We start from the raw sequence: 17,117 nt of genomic DNA, 5'->3' as shown, positions 1-17,117 counted from the left end.
ATCAGGTGTGCCCCCCCAATCCTATGCAGAAATGCAGTAACATATATGTGTGTGTTTAATAACAGTGGAGCACAGATTACCTCAGCTGGCCCAATCTACAGGATATATTGTTGCATGTGTACAATATGAAGGGGTCTGTGTGTTAGGTTGTTGTGTGTTTAATATTGTCTGGAAGTGGTCAGCATGTAGGCATGGAGGGTTGTGTCTTGGTGGCCTATGGGCAGTACTGTGGTTGACAGGGCCATGTTCTGGCAACTGCAGTGCCAACCACAATGCTTCTCAGCAATACCCATGTCAGCAGTCATCCATACTCACTGTCCAGATGTCACTATCTGTCACCATCTGAAAGATGGACATGCCATGAATGTGGGCCCATACATACACATAGTACACAGGTGGAAGAACCCTAGACAGAGTGCATAAAATGCAACTGTCAACTGCAAAAGCTTTGGAATTGTACAGACAGGTTAGCAGCACATTAGTTGTTTGTGTAGTATGGAATACTAATATAGTCTGGACAATCACTGGCAGACCACAAAAGTCACAGTTTTGAAGTAATGAGAGAATGCCTATGTCCCCGCAAAAGGCAGCATAAGGGGAATGTCCCAGGTATATCTGTGAGTCAGCTGCAATTAGCTTCCATATCACACATGCACTCAGCTCACCCCACCATCAGCCACAGGTTTATCACAGGTCATATCCTTGCTGTTGGGAATGAGTACAGTATGACCCCACTTCTGTATGGGAATGCCCACAGAATGCACCATGCTGAAGAGGTGTCCTATGCAGGTGTGTCACTAGCTGTAAGCAGCACCCTGCCTGCATCCAGACCGATGGATCAATATGTACAGGAACTATTGCCATTAATACCCCATGCACTTACACTGTCACCCCAGGGGAATCCACTGGCTCACATCCTGGGAATGTAGGAGTGACAGAATGCACTGACCTGCTACAGATGGCCTGCATCACTACCAAATGACCTACAGTCCTCTGTCAAAGGCCTGTGTCTCACCCATAGTGCCAATGTATGGTATGTCATGGGGTCCCAACTAACAACCTAACACAGTCAACAGAACACAAATGCACGGCCATGTTGACAAATTCCAGTAGCATGCCCCCCCATGTCCTACTGCATGAACTGTGGACCAATCCATAAATACTGCTTGGATGAAGGGCCAACTATAGGGATACTTCTCAGATATCTCTTGCATAATGTTAGGAAGAGGATAGAATAATAGAGTTGGGGGGGTAGGAGCATGGACGTCATGGAGTGTGTGAAGTCTGAAACTCTGATGAGTACCCATACTACTCCTGCATGCAAACCCAGTAATGGGTGGCTACAACCCTTCTAGTAAACCACAATGTGAAGGGGAACTGACCAGATATATGAGCCCTGCCTCTGGGTAACCTGGGTGAATATGTACAGCTGAGTGATATGGCCACAGCGGGATATGCCCATTCTGTTAAGTTGATACATGTACAAGAAGGGGATCCTGAGCCACCATACTACCAAGGTGCTGGACCATTCACACAAACCCATCAGCAGGTGTCTGTAGCTAATCTTATATAATGGCAGGAGTGTGCAAGAATGTGTAGGCTGCTGGCCCAGAATACTGGACTCAGATTCATTCATCTTGTATTTCCCAGTAGATAACTGTGAGCAAATAATTACAGCTGTCAGTAGTTGACATAATACATCACAGTGTAAAATAGTACATATGTTTGAATATCTCTGCTAACATCAACCATGTAACACAAGCAGCACAGACAGCAATAGTTGCAGTATCCCCCTACCTGTTGGCCATTGTGACTCCATATTGTCAACCTATCTACAGATATCCTGCAGAAACAGGTTGCTAGCTGTAGGTGTAGAACACCAAACCCTGGACTGGAGTGCAACCCTACCTGGAATGGATTCGCACACTCAATACAGAAGGTCATACTGGGCATGCTCCTACACTTAGAGAAATGAAGCCCATGTCTGACAACACAGTGGACTATACATATCTGTCATTCGCAGATGTCTGTGCACACACACCAAATTGTACATTGTTTATGCTTCACACACACATTGGATAGGAATACTCACACATATCCAAGGCCAACACACTAAAATATGTCAAACATACATACACAGAGATGTGGGGAAGAGAGACACAGACTGTGACAGAGAGAATTCCATTATGAGGCCTGCCCCATCCACTACATATCCAATTGGCCGATATCACATGATGTGCTGATGTCAATCACTGTAGACATTCCTTTTGGTAGCCTTCACCCCTATAGTGTCTGTGTTGCTTGTGATAACTGTGTAATATGATAGTACAAATCAGTATTCATGTAGCATTTGTATACTCAATCCTGTCAAATGTAAAGTTGTGTGTGACTGAGTGTGTGGGAGTGTGTGTGTGTGTGTGTGTGCGTGTGTGTGTGTGTGTGTGTGTGTGTGTGTGTGTGTGTGTGTGTGTGTGTGTGTGTGTGTGTGTGTGTCTGTGTGTGTGTGTGTGTGTGTGTGTGTGTGTGTGTGTGTGTGTGTGTGTGTGTGTTTCCAGAGGAATGATTTATGGCCCATTTGCACACACTGCACTTCCCATTGCCCACGTTTGCATGCTTGCTGATGTCATTCACCTTGAAATAAAGCATCGGCCAAACCTCAGCCCTATAAACTCTATGCTGCTCATGATAACTGTGTAATACTGTAATTTAACAAACTAGTTTGGCAGGAGTTCTAATCCCAGACATGGCAACTGTGATAGTGGGAGTGTGTGTGTGTGTGTGTGTGTGTGTGTGTGTGTGTGTGTGTGTGTGTGTGTGTGTGTGTGTGTGTGTGTGTGTGTGTGGAGATGAATTATTTTGAGGCCATTCACTCTCACTACACCTGACATTTACATACTTTAGCACACCTGCTGATGTCAGTCACCTTGAAATAACCCTTTGAACAAGTCTCAGCCCTATAAGCTCCATGGTACTTGCGGTAACTGTGCACTACCATAGTGCAGAAATTAGTTAGGTAGATGTTCTAAACCTGGTCCTGGCAATTGTGAAAGTGTGTGTGTCTTTGTCGATGCCTGATTTTGTAGTCATTCACACTTACTACACTTCCCTTACTCCTCCTTTAACATTGCAGCTGATGTCACTCACCTTCAAAGATACCTTTGGACAGCTCTTCAATGTGTAATCTCCGTGGTGCTTGTGATAGCTGCATAATACCAAAGTGTAGTAAGGTAGGAGTTCTAATCCTGGCCCCGGTAACTGTGAAAATGCATGTGTTTGTGTGTGTCTTTGTTGACACCTGATTTTGTGGTCATTCACACTTTACTACACTTCCCTTACCCCTCCTTTAGCACTGAAGCTGACGTCACTCACCTTCAAAGAAATCTTTGGACCACTTTCTAACATATAAGCATCATGGCACTTGTGATAACTGCATAATGCCATAGTATAGCAAATTAGTTTGGTAGGAGTTCTAATCCTGGTCCTGGCAACTGTGTTTGTGTGTGTGTGTGTCTTTGTTAATACCTGATTTTGTGGTCATTCACATTTACAACACTTCCCTTCCCCCTCCTTTAGCACTACAGCTGATGTCACTAATCTTCAAAGCTACCTTTGGAGAGCTCTCCAGCATATAAGCTTGGTGGTGTTTGTGATAACTGCATAATGCCATAGTGTCGCAAGCTGGTTAAATAAGAGTTCTAATCCTGTTCCTGGTAACTGTGAGAGTGTGTGTGTGTCTTTGTTGACACCTAGTTTTCTGGTCATTCACACTTACTACACTTCCCTTACCCCTCATTTAGCACTGCAGCTGATGTCACTCACCTTCAAAGATACCTTTGGACAACTTTCCAACATATAAGCTCCGTGGCAGTTGTGATATCTGTGTAATACCATAGTGTAGCGCAAGCTAAGTGGGAGTTCTAATGCTGGTCCTGGCAACTGTGAGAGTGTGTGTGTCTTTGTTGACACCTGATTTTGTGGTCATTCACACTTACTACACTTCCCTTGCCCCCTCAATTAGCACTGCTGCTGATGTCACTCACCTTCAAAAATACCTTTGGACAGATCTCCATCCTGTAAGCTATGAGGTGGTCATGATAACTGCATAACACTGTAGTACCAATACATAGCTAAGTAGGGGGTTGGCACTCAGTACTGGCAAGTGTGTTTGTGTGTGTCATCAGTATTCTGTTTGGCTGTTGGTGTGATTGTGTAATAACAGGATCCATTGCAGCATGGGTTTTGCTACATTTTCATACTGAGGACCCATATGTCCCAATGTCACATTACAAGGCCAACAGTTGTCAAACACCATAGAGGTTGTTGTAGACAATCCACAGCCATAAATTTATATATAGGCAACCATTATAATACCCAGAGACCTCTCCCCACCCACGGATCATACACAAACATGTTTGGCTCTTTCTCTCTTCCTTTCTTTCTTTCTTTCTTTCCCTCTGTCTCTCTCTCTCTCTCTCTCTTCCCCTCTCTGGTAGATGTGGAAAAATGCATCTATTTTGCATAGGCAGAAGTTTAACTTTGGTAGGTAATGTTCATGATCAGCTGATGGCCTGTGCAAGTATTGGAGTCCTCCACTTGCTAATTGCATGTAGAACAGCTGTGGTATCATTCCTATAGCCAATTGCATGGAACACACGCCTATAAGTAAGAACTGTAAGTGGGTGCTGGCCCTTCTCCTTTACTGTGAGCAGGACTTCATGTAGGTGTTTGACAAACAGCATCATAGGGGGTAGTTGGAAATACCTCTTACAACAAACACTGTGGTGACAGGCCAACAAACTGGAGGGGGATGTTCCAGACATGGGGACAGAATGTAAGTATTGCAGACATGGGGACAGAATGTAAGTATTGCTGTTCTACATTTGAAGAAATGTTGGTTTAACAGGGTTTGTGTGGATATGGCTGCTCTGCATGGTTTAAAGTCTGGCACGACAGTGTTATGTGATTGAGAAAACTCTCACCTGTGAATTGGGCCAGTATATGTAGGGTTATTGTATGAGTGGCAAACATGATGATGACTTTTGTTCACACAGTCCATATACTGTACTATTACTTAGGCTTACCATTATGTGACTGTGACTGTGTTGAGATTGGTTGTGGGTATGCACTTTCACACTGGTGTCTATTACTCCATGCTGTTTCATGCCTGTAGTGCCTGCTATATTTGAAATTACATGTGTATTCCCCCATAGGTAAATTGGGTTAGTGTTGTGGCAGTCTGTCTGTAGTGTAGACAGTGCTTGGTGACATGCCTAGCAGCTCAGTGTATATACCCTACTGTGATGTTATGTCCAGATATTTGTCAGATGTACTGTTGCCTGGTCACCATACATGTTGTGTATTTCTGGCAAAGCAGTGGTCTGTTGTGAAGATGTATGTCACTAACTAGTGGGAGGTATGTGGCTTGGGACCTCTGCTCCTCCAGTTAATATGTGTTAGGACAGACAGGAGGGTGTGAATGCATCAACTGTGTGGGCCTATCTAGTCCAGTATTTGTGATATATCCCCATTTTCATGGCTTTAAACATACCCTTTGTCAGGCTTGTTCCACATTTCTTGCACTAAGGAGTTCTGTGTATACCTTCTGACTGACCAGATTGTTTCAGACTCACCATGTTTATTGATCATATTTCTTCTGTATTCCACAGGATCATTACTGTGATTTGTGTGGTACTTCACTATGATGATTTTATGATGTCTGTCAGTAACTGATGGTGTACACATCAGTTTCAGAATAGTCTTCCTTCACAACATGTATGTTGACACAACCCTTGTCACTGCAGCAACATTCTACATTTATAACTGCAATACATGCATTACGTTCCATTGTACTAAGAGGTTGACAGTTATGCTGCTGAGGTATGATTCCACTACATGTCATAAAGAGAGAGAGAGATAGAAATATATATAATATATATATGTGTGTGTGTGTGTGTGTGTGTGTGTGTGTGTGTGTGTGTGTGTGTGTATGAATATGTATATATATATAATTTTATGTGGAAACATGAGTGTTGTATATACCTTCTCAGATGCATCCCACCATATTAATCTGATATGTGTATATTTACATATAAGAACATGACCGATTCAACAGTATTTTCACTTACAAGTACTAAACAATTGTAGTAGTCAAATCAGTTGTTCTCTACTATTCAGTATGTGTACTGAATTATATATTTGAAAAACCAACAGGTATTCTCACAGCTCAGATGGCTTAGTGATTAAGTGCTGTGACTGTAGTGTACAGGGTCCTGAATTCAAGACCTGCATGGGCTATTTATTTTATTGCTGATGGAGACAGGGTGATTAAGGTGCTTTAAAGCGGCTTTAAGTGGGTTTTTGTGGGTTTGCAATACTGGAGTTGGTATATATAGTTGGGTGTGGTTGTTGTGGGCACAGCCACCCACATTGGGGTTATTGTTGTGCATATACCCCCTGCTTAGTGTGCTGTTGTACTGTACAGTTTATGTTAAGAGTTTAAGTGGTTTTTAATCACACTATGTGTGGTTCTGCACCACCCCACACCTTCCAAAGTGGGAGGCTGAGCCACCCACATCAGCACACTTATGTTTACCAACTCCATGATTGCACTACATTGGGGGAAGAGGACATATACCCTGCCAGTACCATTTTCAATTACATTAAACTGGGGGACTGATTATTTACTGATGTGATGTTTTGGCAATTTAGTCTTGGTGGAATTACATAGGCCAAAATAAGTTGTCTGCAACATGAACTACATCCATGTGAACAGTATTCTCTGTGTATTGCATCAACACAAAAGCCACTCTGTGTGTGTTATTCACAAACATTTGACATGTGCCACCCACTACACTTACCATTGTCCACTGTAGAAAAGCTGCTTACATCGGCCACCATGCACTCACCTGAATGCACCCCACAGACCTATGTGTTTAGCTGTACCCAGGATATGACACAGTCAATGTGTCACCACAGTACCACACCCCTTGTAGGAAAGGACAGCAGACCAACATCCTCCTGACACATAGAATACATTATGGAAACCACAGTCAGTCAGTGTTAATAACAGCTATAATGCATCATGGCTAGACAGCTACACACCCTGATGTGTAAGCATTAAACATTCCAACTGACAACACATTAAACAGCATTGCATTGCTAAACTTTAGTACATTCACCCTGTGCATCAGAACCATATTAGCATGTCCCTGCATCAATGGTATGGATGTAGCACATATATCATCATATGCACAGGGTATGGTGTGGGTTTGCCAGAGGCCTAGGCTGAGTCACTTGGTTGACATCATGTGTGTGGGTTAGGGGGTTCTTTATTAAATGGCCAGTGCAGACGTGGTGTGTGTGTAGGTATGGAGGTGCCCTAGCTGTGTTGGTGATGTGTGTGTGTATGAATGCACACAGTTCTGCCATGTGGTTGCCCTATACAGGTGTATGTTGGACAGCTGTGGATCATACATGGTAGGGTGTACAGTTCACCATGTCTGGCCACTGACAGAGAAAATGCACCTGCTAGGGGTTGCACAGGCACCAGCAGGCAGAAGCCAAGATATGGTACTCTCCCCTGATGATGACAACTGTCCGCTGGATCTGCACCATGTGCACATGGCCTGCTGCATTGTAGTATGGACAGCACCCCTCCGGCACTGCTGGTGCTGGTACTACCACTACAGGAGTCACAGAGAGATGTTGCATCTCCACGTAGACCTCCACCTGTTGGTGTTGCTGACCTACGTCCTCATGGCTGACTCCCTACTCCCAAAACATGCTCTACCACAGACACCACACGGTCGACGATTCCCACCATCTCACCCAACCATCTACCCATGACCTCTGCAAAATAACGGTGGCATCTGCAAGATCACAGATGTAGTCAGGTACAGCAGGAAGAGTAGCCCTCTGCAGCCTCAGACTATCTCTGATGTAATGTTCCATATATGCCTGTGTCTCCACAATGGCCCAAAACATGCGTCTGGTGACACCTGCCATGGCACTTCTGCCAGGGACATGATGGCCAGCAGCCCTCCTATGAGCATCCCTGTATATCTGCCTGTATGGGACCTCACCAGTCATGCAGCTATGGCTGCTGTGTACAGACACACTTGCCTTAGTCACTACACTTTCCTGTCCCATGCCACCTCCCGCCAACTGTCCCTCATCTATGGCCAGTGGTGATGGGGTATGCATGGGCATTGTGACTGTGTGCAGGGATGGGGTGAATAAAAGTGGGATGGCAAAACCAGTGGCACAGATTCAGCCCGTGATGACCCTGCCTATGCCTCACTATGCCTATCATCATTGTCAGAGTCTCTGTGGACACTAACATCAATTTGCCTGCAGGAGGAATGGTGACCCACCTTTCCACCTGTGAGGGGCAGACAACAAATGTAAATTAAGACCTGTACATTATGGTTTACTTCTACACACACACACACACACACACACAGATACACACACACACACACACACATACACACACACACACACACACACACACACACACACACACACACACACACACACACACACACACACACACACACACACACACACACTTACAGGTGAGGTGGCACAAAAATATTACACAGACCTCTCATTACCCAACAGTTAACATGCATGACATATGGCACTCAACAGCATGCACTGCAGCCATACTCAATCCTTGTTAACAACATTATACATCTCTATGATGCATGAGTTGTGTTAGTAGGTGATGCCCCTTCCCCTGGAACACACTGCACCCATATACACAGTATTGCTGTGCATCTGTACAGCACACTGGCATGTACTGTGCACCATCCATCTCAAGTGTACAGACCATTGCTGAATGTGTATATGTGTGGCAGTTATGTTTGCTCTGTTGCTCACAGCCCCTATGTGTTTGTCTGACATACCTGGGATGATATGAAGACTGATGTCAATAATTAATGCCTGACCTTTCATTTGCAGATCTCGTCATCAGCAGTGTGTGTATGTGCAATACAATCTAGTTACACTGACAACCTTCAAAGCTTAGCATGGATATGAGGAGTGAACACACCCTTGTTGACATGCCAGCCTCTTCTATGATATGCAATGGGGCTGCAATACTGCATTTGTTAACATTACACACACCTGATATGTGACATATGACCTGTGCAATCCAATGCAGTATCAAACAAATGTGTTAGGCGTGCAGATGTTGAATAAGATGCATACAATATGTGGGTTGCATAAGTGCTTATACTCTTAACACAATGGTTTGTTGAAGCACCAGTTAAGTGACCTACATCAGTCACTATTCCTGGAAGGGGAATACTAGCATGGCTCATCTTCACTTGCCATTATTTGGTCACCCTGCCCTGCAAAGGTCCCCCAACTCTGCCAGATTGCAAGGTTGGCTCATATATACAGCCCTTGGAGGTCACACAGTGGCTTCACTATTGCTGTAGAGTCTGGGTTATGTCTGGCACAATTCATAACCTTAACGGTGTTCAGATACAGCCATTCTTAGTGAGCTTTGGATGTATACTTCAGTTCACTGTTGTGTTTCAAGCTGACACCCCTCCCCATCCTCAGCCTGTTGTGTTTCAAGCTGACACCCCTCTCCATCCTCAGCCTTATTACAGATGCCTGACAACTATTGGCCACAGGAGTGTTATTTTGCAGTGTTCCAAATTTCAAACACCATGTCTACTGTCCTAGTTCCAGCTAATGAACAGCAACCCTAAAGGTGTACACACTGGCACCAGCAAGCTAAAATTGTGGTGGTGGCCCTGAAGTGGAGTGAGGTGCTGCTTGTGCACCGCACATATCTTCATTAATACTGTCTGTAGGTTTGAGCCTTGGTGTCATGACAACATTACATATTGCAACACATGCATTTGGGAGACTTAATGTTATGCTTATGCTACCTGTACAGAGCCCAGGATGATGTTTCATGTGGGACAACTCTTCCATCTGATTACCCTAACACATAGGCCACATTTATGCAGAATCCAGGCAATTGTCAACACAGGTACTGCACAGGCAGTACTTGCTAGACATTCCTGCAAGTCCCTCATTGTTGCTGCATATTTCTGGGCAGCCTTCATGACCAGTTTGCAACATGTTTTGTCATCTGTTTTGGATGGGCATCTGTTTATTTTCTACATCAGTGTTGTCCCATAGTTCATAGACACATACATGACTGTCTGGACTGTTTGCCATGGTATATGCAATGGTGAGGTAAGGCTACTTTTCCCACTCCTGAGTGTTACCTTTCGGATATGGGATCCATTTCATGGTTTGTATGATGTGTGCAAGCCACGGCTGCCTCTGTTGTAGGTGAGTGGGCAAATGTCATGGACATACTTCTTGGACAGCAGACTATTAGTTAGTGTGACATTAAGGCCCTGTACTTGATGGAAGGTGTGTATTCAAGAAGAGAGAATGCTGTCGCTACATCACAAGCTGCTTCCACAATATGTTATTTGGAGTGTGTACACACATATGCTTCCAGAGTTTGGTAAGGTTTGTATTCCCCATATTTGTTGTCCTAACATAGGATTCCACATTACACATTCATTGCTCATGTTAGGATCACATTACAGATTGTAAAAGGTGTGGAATGTGCTATTGTGGTCTGCCCTTGTTTACATCAGGAACAGTTGGCATTGTAATAGTGGTGTATATACTGTTGTATCCACTGTATAAGGGTAATGTTTCAGACATGTCCCTACTGTAGGCCATTTGTTCCACCATTATGTTCATCTCTGTCCACACATCTTGCACAGACAGGTTGTTAGGCATACTGCAAGTATCTTACATACCCTCCAGATATGCCACCATGGTGACCACTGTGATGCAGTGCAGTTAACACCAACAAAAATGAACATGTACAGCATGCAATATGGGTAGGTGTGTTATATGTGTGCATGGCAAATAGCATGGCTATAACATGCCCGGTGTATTGGCAAACCTTAACAAACCAACTCCATACTCACCAGCTACAGGCTGCTGCTCCAGTTGTATAACAGTGGGACCTAAATAGTTGTGTGAGAGAAGTAATGTTAGTAGCCACACCTGTGGCATTGGTACAGGGTGGAAGCAGCATTTCAGCACATCTAGAGTACAAACCCATAATACTAAGGATTATGCACATCTGTTCATTACTACACTCCAGCAATAGACTATCTTATCTGGCATATGCATGTAGTTACTTTACAGAAAAAAATGGATAAGCAACAGTGGTCTAGTAATGTGCCCTGTGGCCTTACCTGCATGCTCCATGTCCATTGTGTGGGTGGCAACCACATCCACAATGCTGTCTTCAGCCTGCTGGCTTGTCTGGTGGGCAGGTGCCCCAAGGCTGGTCAGGAGCTCCTCAGCATGTGTCAGTGGGGGCTGGATGGCATGACCCCCACCTGTGGCTAGCTGGTCCCTCCCATCAGCAGCAGCACGCTGATGGGTATGGTGGATTAGGTCAGTCCAGCGATGCCACACCTGCTCATAATTTCAGCTGTGCAGGCCAACATCATTTATCTTGTGGATGAGCTTGTTCCACAGGGCTGTCCTCTCCTGCAGATCCTGGGACCTGCGGCCGAATAGTATGCCATGATGCTAGATGATGAATTGGATAGTTGTGTCTTTATCAAGGTTCATGAACACTGGCATATGTTCTTGGGGGCATTGTACCTGGAAGACATAAACAGGAAAGAAGGTCACAGAACCTCATATGGTTGTCCATGTGCACATCAACAGTGGATATTACTTGCAAATAATCCAGACTATACCATAACACTGTAATATACCATGGCTTTGACATCTTGCATTACACTCCTGGCCCTGACCTGTCCAGTTCCCCCAATGTTGGACACTTAATGGCATATTCCACTATTCTCCATTCATTTCTGTGTAGAGGGATAACAGTGGCCATCTTCCATGTGGATGGTGTGTGGATGGTGGCAAGTCTGTGGTTGACCGTAGTGTGTCCTGGAGCTGTGAGCACATGCCTGTGTTCATGTAGGAGGCAGACTGTGATGTTCTCATACTTCATGGAGACTTGCTGTTGTTGCTGTCAGTTGACATTATATACATGCTCACCACTGATGCAGGCAGGAAAGTGGTTTATGTACATATACCCCTGTACAAATGTTGTGGACAGGGTGCCACTGTTCCCACTTACCTTGTCTGATGCAGGTTGCCTGTATCCATGGCATGTGTGTATGAGGTGTGCTTTACCCCCAGTACAGGCTGACTTGTGTTACTGCCTCTGAGACTGCATACATATATGTAGACATGGTTGCAATTGGCCTTGGTGGTTTCAATATGTCTGATTTTTAGTCATAGTCAGCCTTACAGGAAGTCAGCTGTGAACTTACATGCTTGCTCAGATAGAGGTGCACTTGCTTCCAAGTTGTGGTCTGCACCTATGTGTCCTTGTACAGCCACTATAGCAACCTATTATGTGCTTTGTGTCTTGGTGGTGTCCACCAAGGGGGATTACTCTATCATTGAAGGAGGATGGTTGTACAGGTAAGGTACTGCTGACTCCATATAGCTACAGTGGATATAAAGTGCACACACCCCTGTTACAATGCATGGTAGTTGTGCAATTGAAACATGACCCCACAAAAGCACATGTCAACACAATTCCCACCAGTGATGTGACCTATAGACTGCTCAGTTCAATAGGGACCATAACAACCTGTCCTGTGACAACATATGGGCATTAATACTCAGTACAGTACATCAGTTGAATGTGTGCGCACACCCTTACACTGATATGTTGTGTAAACACCTGCTGAGATGATTATAGCATCCATTTTCTTGGTTTGTACTCTAACGTCATATCACATCTTCACTTGGCAATGGTTGCTCACCTTCCATGAAATGGATTTTTTTCTTTTTTAATAGAATTGTACAGGTTATGGGTCACTTGAGGTGAGAAATGTTTTGACATGACTTTCTGTGGTCTCACTGGCATACAGCAGACAGACCTGGCATTCCAACAGGGATGTGTACACTTTGATATCCAGTGTATATGGCTGTTGATATAGCTGTTAGTGGTAGGCATGGACAGTGGGTCATAACACAGTTGTACACTTAGCAAACCACAAAAAAAAAAAAATTATATAAATATAATAACAAACCAGTGACCACCAAATCTTTTATTGCACTTGCTTCTGATGTCTCGGCTACAAGCCTTCAAGGAAGATAAAAACCAACTAAACACCATATATATATATATATATATATATATATATATATATATATATATCATAACCAATAATCCAATAAACCAATTAATACATTTAATGCAGTAATTAGAAACATTTGAAATCCTTAAAGCAATATAGCTGCCAACTATAATAAAACTCTCCAGTTAAATTCTGAATTCATACCCTTAGGGTTTAAAGTGTCAAACTTCAAAATATAAAGTGCTTCTTTAAACAGTAACTTATTTTTTAGACATGAATCAAGGGAAACATCACCATTTTTTTCTAATATTGTGCTTTGTAAACCCATCACAGAACTTTGATGTGCAGCTTGAAAATGCATTGCTACTGAACTAGATTCCTTCATATTAACTATGTCCCTAATGTGTTCTAACAATCTAACTTTAAATGCTCTTAGTATGTCCAATATAAATCTTGCCACAAGGACATCTTAGAGCATAGATGATACCTTGCGTTTTACATTTAAAACTACCTGCAACTTGAAACTTTCTTCCATTTATATATTCAAAATTGTTTACAACATATTTGCAAGCCTTATACCTACCGCACGTTTGTGTACCTAAATATAAAATACTGGGAGGTAAGGCCACTAAAGGCATAACAAATTTTCCTCTAACTAGCATATGTTTTTAAACTTCTTCCCACCCTATAAGATATTTTAAGTTGCTTAGGGAGCCAAGGATGTATTTTTTTTTAGATTGGAGAAAATTCCAATAATATTTAACTAAATTAATCAAAATATCACTAAAGGGACTATGGGTAGTAGTAAAATATATATCCATATTGATATTCACTGAATTACTACCATATTTAAATGGCTTAACTGATGTTACATTCCATCTATCCTTAACTTTAGAAACTGCTTTAGAGATAGCTTGATTACTATAACCTCTATTATAAAACATATTACAGGTATTAGAAATTTCCTCTCCTAACTCAGAATCAACATTACATATGAATTAACTCCCCAAAAGGTAAAGCATCTATTGTGTGTGGGGGGGTGACAGCTCATAGCTTTCAGATAGTATATATCACTATTGAACTTTCTATGTACCCAAGTGTGTAGGCCCCAGCAATTAGAAATATCAAGATCTACACCTAAAAAAGAGACTTGTTTACCTTGCTCTACACCATCAAATTTAAGTCCAAACATATTCATTTGTAAAAAGTCAACAAAACTGTCCACTTCATTTTCTCCACCCTCACACAAAAAATAAGGTAATCTATAAAGCGGGCATAATGTTTGACAAACCTAACATAGAAGTCAGCTTTATATATATATATATATATATATATATATATATATATATATATATATATATATATATATATATATATTCATACTCAAATAATAATATAGGAGGGGGCAAAAGCTGCCCCCGTAGCTGTAACTCGCAGTTGTTTAAATATTTCCTTACTGAATTCAAAAAAAATTATTACATAAACAGAAATACAGTAATTCCAAAATTAATTCAGTAGCAGGGAATTCTCCTAGAAAAAACATTACCACATCCAGACCAAATGTATGTGAAATATTTGTATAAAGGCTGCTAACATCAAGTGTGATGAAATACATATTTCCATTTAAAGGCACATTTTTAATTGTTTCTAAATAATCAAACACATCCTTAACATAAGCAGGTAAAGACAAAACTTTTGACAGTAATAGATGATGTAATAAACAGCCCATATTGTATAAAAAATATTTTTTGCCTGAAACAATAGGGTGCCCAGGGGGATGCTCCAAATTTTTATGTATTTTAGCCAAGCAATAGAAACAGACCATACAGGCCTGGTTTATACTAAACTTCTTTTTGGCATCCTCCCTGGAAAAATACCCTAACCTTACACCCTTATTGATTAATTCCAAATACTGTTCTTGAGCTAACATATACACAGAAATATGTACTCTTTCATATACATATACATCATTTAGATGTACATAACATATTTCCAAATAATTAGGAACATTTAAAACCACCAGTTTATTACCCTTGACAGTTGTACACTTCTCTGATTACTACCTGATAACCATGCCTACTGTAGTACCTATATCAGTGTCAAGGCAATGCAACAATCAGTAGCAGTACACATTTTATTTTGTTGTATGTAGTAACACTGATATTACACACATGTTCAACATTCATATCCTGTTTTCCGGACTGCTTGTGGCCCATGTTATTACTTCTGTGCCTTTCAGATGAACATACGCATACATACACATGCTCAGGGGATACCTGGTAAACATTTATGTTCTATGTAAGTATGGCACACTGTATTTACAGTCTTGCAGCTCAATCATACGTCTCAACTTGTTATACAAGGACTTCTGGCCATTGGTCCACATCACTGGGTGACAACAGGGAAATCAATTTTGATTAAGTATTAATATAGCTGACAAAACCAAGTATATGTGTATGTGACTACAGATATCTGTCACAACTGTGAACATTGTCTAGCAGAACACTGTACAGTTATATGTTATTAATTTGATATATCACATGCAGTTTAACACACACATCTGCAACAGTGCTTTACTATGCTCATGCCCTATATAGGTATCCTAGATTTACAATACAAACATGTATAATACTCATATTCACAGGTAACATATGGATATGGGTAACATCCCATTAACTGGCCTAGCAGTGGCACAGACACTCTAGTGGTCGCCATATGTCAGCTGTCCTTCCACCGTGTGTGTGTCAGGCTCCTTAGCTGTGACCCAACCTATCCATCTCTTAGAGCATGACATCTGGACAAAGCCTAATATGGGGAGGATATATAGGGGCAGATTGTAGATATGCCTATTAAAAACCTATGAAGTTTGTAGCATGATACATTTTGCATTACCATGACTGTTCTGAAGGTGGTAGGGTCTGAAACTCATGTGTCTTTCATTACGTCATTACTTCTATCTCCAGCTATTTTCCAGACTTATATAGATGTTTGGATGAACAGAACAAACACTATGATGGCTACATCTTGACATTCTGTGAAGATCTGCCCAGTTGACAGGTATGGCCCACTGCAGACAGAGCCAGATGCTATGTCCATAGCAGTTGTTCAGCAGGACATCATTACAGCAAGTATTGATGGCACATATGCATCTTTCATAATCATGTATCCCAATATTACAACTACTGGGATCGAGCTGGTTTGAACAGGTTGCAGCATGGCTTTTGTAGGTGATGCTCATGTTCAGGTGATGGGCTCTGCACCAATTGCTGCTCCCCACTTGATAAATGCATGAAGGCAGCTGTGTAGTTCTTCCAATAGCCAATGTCACAGCAACCCACTACTATAAATAACTACATCATGACATTGTCCCCTTATCTTGCCTGTATGGAAGACACCCTTCATGTGTGGGGGCAGTGGTGTTACAGACAGCAGGTAGGAATACTTCTTACAACAAGACTTGTGGACACAGGCCAAATACATGTTTGTATAAGGTTCCAGACCGAGGGACAGTGTGTGAGTATTGCTGTTATATGCATTGAATACTTCTAGTTTTACAGGGTTTGTGTGTACATGCTAGTCTTGCATGGAATGCAGTCTGTCCGCTTAGTTCTCAACTGTGGGGCTATCCACATGATGGCTAGAGGTTTGGCTGTTATGTTTTTTCTGTTCTCCACACAGGTCTTGTCCTTGACAAACCAGTGGCATTCTCTCTGTTGATTGCTATCAGTACATTGCAACATCCATTGTGTTTCTGACTTCATATTCCTCAGTAAGGGTATGTTGCAACCAATCCTGCAACACCAGCAACTTTCACAGTGTATAACAGCAATATTTCAAATATGACTCTGTGTTTCAGCCTCTGTCCTCCACTTATATACCAGGCTTTGTCTAGATGTCATGCAGTAAGAGGTTGATAGGTATGGTCGATCACTATTTAGTGCT

The sequence above is a fragment of the Protopterus annectens genome, chromosome 1.part2, assembly GCF_019279795.1.
Source record: "Protopterus annectens isolate FY-2018-M chromosome 1.part2, PAN1.0, whole genome shotgun sequence".
NCBI lineage: Eukaryota > Metazoa > Chordata > Ceratodontiformes > Protopteridae > Protopterus > Protopterus annectens.
Note: the sequence above shows the minus strand (reverse complement) of the source record.